The sequence below is a fragment of the Oryzias latipes genome, chromosome 3, assembly GCF_053564925.1.
Source record: "Oryzias latipes strain Hd-rR chromosome 3, Olatipes_Hd-rR_3.1".
In the NCBI taxonomy this organism is placed as follows: Eukaryota; Metazoa; Chordata; class Actinopteri; order Beloniformes; family Adrianichthyidae; genus Oryzias; species Oryzias latipes.
This window is the reverse complement of record NC_136239.1, coordinates 9960960-9967249: the sequence shown is the minus strand read 5'-3', so window position 1 is coordinate 9967249 and position 6290 is coordinate 9960960.

Sequence of the window (6290 nt, the reverse complement as noted above, 5' to 3'; positions counted from 1 at the left end):
AGAACAGAACATATATGCAACTTTTCTTGTTGTTGGCACATCGGGTGCTGTGGTGTCACTGACATGACAACTAAGAAGATATGGTCCTATTTAACAAGTTGTCGAAGGCTAAATGAAAGAATAACCTTCATCATGTTGTGATCTGACATATTCCTCTAAATACATCCATTTATTTAAAAATAATTGTCTGATTCACCTAAATATCTGCATTTCATCATGATACTTGTATTTAAGCACATAAATATTAAAACCAAAATAAAATATATAAACAGGCTGTTCGCAACTCAGCGTGCGAAAGTGTACACTCAGTGGCAGGGTCAAAACTGCCGAGCAGACCCACCAAGGCTGGAAACTGAACAGTACTGGAAAAGTATATGGGAGAAAGAGACAGAACATAACAGCCATGTCCAATGGCTGGTCTCTCTGAGAAAGGAACATAGCAACCTCCCTGAACAGAATCCAGTAACCATCACAGTGGCAGACATCCAAGGTCTCAGGTATGAAAAACTAGACAGCACCTGGCCCTGACATGATACATGCCTACTGGCTGAAGAAACTCACCGCACTCCATGAGCACCTGGCATCACAAATGAACCAGCTGCTAAGAGGTGGGACTCACCCGAATCGCTAACGGAAGGGCGAGCAATCCTGATCCAGAAGGATCCCTCAAAGGGTGCAGTCGCATCCAACTATCGGCCAATAACCTGTCTCTCCACAACATGGAAGCTCATGCCATGCATCATTGCAACCAAGATAAATAGGCACATGGATCAATACATGAGCAACACACAGAAGGGCATTGGTAGAGACTCCAGAGGGGCCAAACAACAACCCCTGGTTGACATAACAGTCGCTCAAGACTGCTGGTCACTGGTCACAACACACCAACCTGTGCACAGCCTGGATTGATTACAAGAAAGCCTATGACTCAATGCCACACATGTAGGTCACTGAATGCTGGGAGCTGTACAACATCAACAGGACTCTAAGAGCCTTCATAGGAAACTCGATGAAGCTGTGGAAAACTACCCTTGAAGCCAATGGCAAACCACTTGCACAAGTGTCCATCAAATGTAGGATATACCAAGGTGACGCTCTGTCCCCACTGCTGTTCAATTCAATTCAATTCAATTTTATTTGTATAGCCCAAAATCACAATAACAGTCGCCTCGATGGGCTTTGAAGTAAAACATGAACTCAAAAGGATCATGAATACAAAGAGTTCAATAGAAAAATACTAAAATGAACTAACAACATAACTAAGCTATACTGGCATCCCTGCCCTTAGACCCCCTTCGCGGTAAGGAAAAACTCCTAAAAAACCGGATTCCGGAAAAAACGAAGAAACCTCAGGGGTGCCCACATGAAGGAGGGATCCTCCCCCAGGACGGACAGGTGATTTACCAGAACTCTTAGAGAAAAATTACCTTATCTAACTTTACAACTTCATATATAAAGTCCAGCAGACGAGCTTCATCCAGCCGTGGTTGGGGGTACAGTCAGGGGCGCGAGTTGAGCCTGAAACAGGAACCACAGGCAGGTGTAGGAGCAGGAGCAGCGACGAGGTACTCGGTCATGTACAGAGCAGAGACGAGCCAGAGGCAGGATCCACAGCCAGGTGTAGGAGCGGGAGCAAAGGCGAGGTACACGGTCAGGAGCAGAAGCATGGATGAGCCAACTGGAGTCTGGAAGCACTCCCACTCCCCAGGAGGGGAGAGGGAAAGAGTGACAATACATGAATCGCACTGCTGGCAACACCAAACAGAGGCATGGAGAACTAAATGATAAATGATGATCAAAAATAGAGAAGAGAGGAAGGGGAGAACAGAACCCCAGAGCACCATAGTTACCCCAGCTTCAACTTCTAGCAGCCTTTTAAAACAAATAGTTATTGTTATTAAGTTTAATTTAAACACATTAACATTAAGTTATATATTCTCTGAATACTAACTAGTCTGACAATAAGCCTGTCCAAAGAGGAATGTTTTCAGTCTAACTTTGAATGTAGAAACTGAGTCGGCCTCTCTTACATGAGCTGGGAGCTTATTCCATAAAACAGGGGCTTGGTGGCTGAACGTTCTACCTCCAACCGTACTTTTACTAATTCTAAGAACCACAAGCAGTCCTGCATTTTGCGAGTGAAGTGTTCTTATTGGATGGTAAGGGACTATGAGGTCCTTAATATAGGACGGGGCCAGTCCATGTAAGGCCTTATAGGTTAACAGGAGGATCTTGAACTTGATTCTAGAATCAACTGGGAGCCAATGGAGCGAAACTAACACAGGAGTGATGTGATCTCTTCTGCTAGTTCCTGTTAACAATCTAGCTCCTGTGTTGTGAACAAGCTGGAGACTTCTTAAGGAACTCTTAGGACACCCTGCTAACAAAGAGTTACAGTAAAACAGACTCGACGTAACAAATGCATGGATGAGTTTTTCAGCATCACTCTTAGAAAGTATATTTCTGATCTTAGCAATATTCCGCAGGTGAAAAAAGGCAGTTCTACACGCCTGAGATATGTGAGCCTTAAATGATAAGTCCTGGTCAAATAAAACCCCAAGGTTTCTAACTGTGGAATTGGGGACTATACTTATGCCATCCAGGGAGACTATCTGAGCAGACAGAGCATCTCTCAGGTTTTTAGGACCTAGTATAATGACCTCAGTATTTTCTGGGTTCAGGAGGAGGTAATTAATTGTCATCCAGGTCTTGATGTCACTGATGCAGGCATTCAGTTTCTCTATATTGTCATTCTGGTCAGGTTTCATGGATAAATACAACTGCGTATCGTCAGCATAACAATGAAAATTAATGCTGTGTTTCCTGATTATGTTTCCTAGGGGTAGCATATAAAGCGTAAACAGGATGGGTCCTAAAACTGAGCCCTGTGGCACTCCGTAGTTAACTTGAGTGCACTGAGAGGAATGTCCATTTACATTAACGAACTGATATCTATCGGACAGATAGGATTTAAACCACTGGAGAGCAGATCCTCTGATCCCTATGTCCTGCTCTAATCTATGGAGTAAAATACCGTGGTCGATAGTGTCAAAGGCTGCACTAAGGTCTAACAGGACCAGAATAGAAAGTAGTCCCTTTTCTGAGGCCAATAACAAGTCATTAGAGACTCTAACTAGTGCAGTTTCCGTGCTGTGGTGGGGTCTAAACCCCAACTGAAAGTCTTCAAAGTGGCTGTTGTCCTGTAGGTGGCAGTAAAGCTGCTTTACTACAACTCTTTCTAGGATTTTAGAAATGAAGGGGAGGTTTGACATTGGTCTATAGTTGGCCAAGATGCTAGGATCCAAACTGGGCTTTTTCAGAAGAGGTTTAACAACTGCATATATAAAAGACTGTGGCACGTAACCCGTTTCCAGAGAGGTATTTATCATTGTTAATATGGAATCATTAATTAGGGGAAAAGTTTCTTTAAAAAGTCTAGTCGGAATTGGGTCTAACAGACAAGTTGAGGATTTGGAGGATGTAATAATTGATGCTATTTCCACTTGATCCACAGCAGTGAAGCAGTCTAATGTTACAGAGGTTTCTATGGATGCCTCCACGTCTACCGCTTCAGCCTGCTCTGGGCTGATAGTAGGAAAAACTTGATTTAACTTTGTCTAATATTTGAGATTTTACTATCGAAAAATATAAGAAAATCATCAGAGCTGAGAGAAACAGGAACATGTGGTTCTAATGAGCTCTAACTGCGAGTTAATTTAGCAATGTTGCTAAAAAGAAATCTTGGATTATTTCCATTCTCTGATATTAAGGTTGAATAGTACTGGCTTCTAGCTCTACGCAGAGCTTTTTTATAATTTAATAGGCTATGTTTCCAGGTATTCAGAGACTGCTCTGAACCGGAGCGGCGCCAATCTCTTTCCAACTTACGGGTTTCTTGTTTAAGAGAACGTGTATCAGCATTAAACCACGGTGCTACTCGGTTTTGTCTAACGAATTTAGGTTTCAGGGGGGCAACAACATCGAGTGTACTCCTGAGGGCTTGTAAGTCATCACCAACAAACTGGTCATTAATACTAGGACTGATGCTATGGGAACTGGACTCAGTGTTTAAACTCAGACACAGAATGGTCAGTTAAGGTTCTTCTAGGCTGTTTCTTATTCACTGGGGCAGTAGCATGTTCTAATGTAACCTGGAAGGTAATCAGAAAGTGATCAGAAATGATGGGGTTAAGAGGAAGGACACTAAGCTGGCTGATCTCTATACCATGGGTTATAACAAGGTCCAGGGGTGTGCTTATGACAGTGAGCACTTTCACACTTTGGGTGAAACCAACATCATCTAATAAAGCTGCAGAAGCATTTCCTTGACAGTCACTGGGGTCATCAACATGAATATTAAAATCCCCTATTATTATAGTTTGATCAGAATCTAAGACAATAGTCGATAGGAAGTCGGAAAACTCAGTTAAAAATTCTGAATATGGGCCGGGGGGGTGATAAATAATTATGAATAAAACAGGTTTTCGAGTCTTCCTGTTTGGGTGATTTATAGACAATATGATGCCTTCAGATTAATTATAAGCATTTTCAACTTTAGGGCTGAGAAGTAAGCTAGACTGTGATTACTGCCAAACCACCTCCTTTCCCTGAAATCCTGGATTTCTGATAGTTAGCATAAGTGGGGGGGTGGGGGTGGGGGGGGTTTGCTTCATTCAATCTAACATAGTCATCCTGTTGGAGCCAAGTTTCTGTTAAGGCTAGAAGACTGAGGTTGTTATCTTTAATTAACTCATTGACTAAAAGGGACTTAGAGGAAATGGATCGAATGTTTAATAAACCACATTTAATGACATCATAGTTCTGCTTGTGGGTACTGCTGTCTGTCACCGTAAGGTTTCTATGACGCGCTCCTTTCACTTGTCTTTCAGCACATAAGCTAAAGCTGGGACCTGCATGACTTTCCCTGCATGGTTTTGCACCAGCACTAACCCTAATGGAGGCTCAGAGGAGCGATTTACACTGCTTCTCTGTGCCCGGGTCTCGTCTCTGGGTTGTCAGGTTGACAGAATAAGGCTAGCAGAATTGTTCTTAGAAAGAAGAGCGGCACCGTAGGATGGACACCATCTCTCCGCATGAGACCGGACTTCCCCCAAAACGCGCTCCAATTATCACTATGCACTATGTTTCCTCCCGGCTGTTGGGAGGGCGCTGGGGTGCTAACTAAGTTAGCCCTGGTGGCGCGGCCCGAGCTACGAGTCACAACCTGGCTAGCCGGCTTAGCTTCCACTGTGCGGAGCCGCGCTTCTAACTGCTCCAGCCTGGCCTCCAAGTCTAACACAAGACTTCATTTAACACACCTACCGCTGTCTTCCCTAAAGGAGGCAGGATCCTCACTAAACATATGGCACATGCAGCAGGAGATAGGGGGAAAGGCGGAAGGAGTGGTGGCCATGCTAGGTTCTAAGCTAAGGCTAGCAGTGTTTAGGTAAAGAGAAGTGGTTTATTTAGGAAAATGAGAAAAGTGAATAGCAAGCGGTTTAACAGTAGTGTATTCGCTACTAAAAGGTGCTAGATGTGAATATTAAACCAGGTAACCCTTAGAGTAAGCAACACCAAACAAGAGAAGAGCAGTCAAACACGACTAGCACTGGAAAAGGCTCACCCGGAAATGACGTCACAGGAAGCAGAGGAGGAGTTACCTCAAAGGTAATTCCCTGTTCCCTGTTCTGCATAGGCCTGAACCCCCCTCAGTCAAATAATCAACAAGACTGACTATGGATACCGACTCAGAAATGGGGCTACCATCAGTCACGTCCCCTACTTTGATGACATCAAGCTAGATGCTAAGAGCGAGCGTGACATTGACTCCCTGATCCACACCACCAGGATCCACAGTACTGGCATTGGGATGTCATTCGGGCCCGGATGATGACAAAGAGAGGCAAGGTAGTCAACACAGGAGGGGTCTCACTCCCAGGAGGAACAATAGCAGACATTGAGGACAGTTACAAGTACCTTGGAATTCCGCAAGCAAATGGCAACCTGCAGCAGGAATTTTATCATGGTAGGAATAACACGTCAATGTCAGGGTGGGGTCATCTAAGATACACAAGGGTTAAAGGCGCAGGAGAAATAAAAAAAGCATTGCCTTCATCCAGGTGTGAGTGAATAGGTATGGTGTAGTTAATAGAGAATTGCATCCTCCACCCCTACTCTCTCCCTGTATGTGATCTGCAGTGGATCTTGGACATGCTGCACCTGTGGCTTCAGCTGCAGCAGCAATCTCAAAGGTCTTCATCACATGTAAGGTCAGTGTTACAGGCCGATGG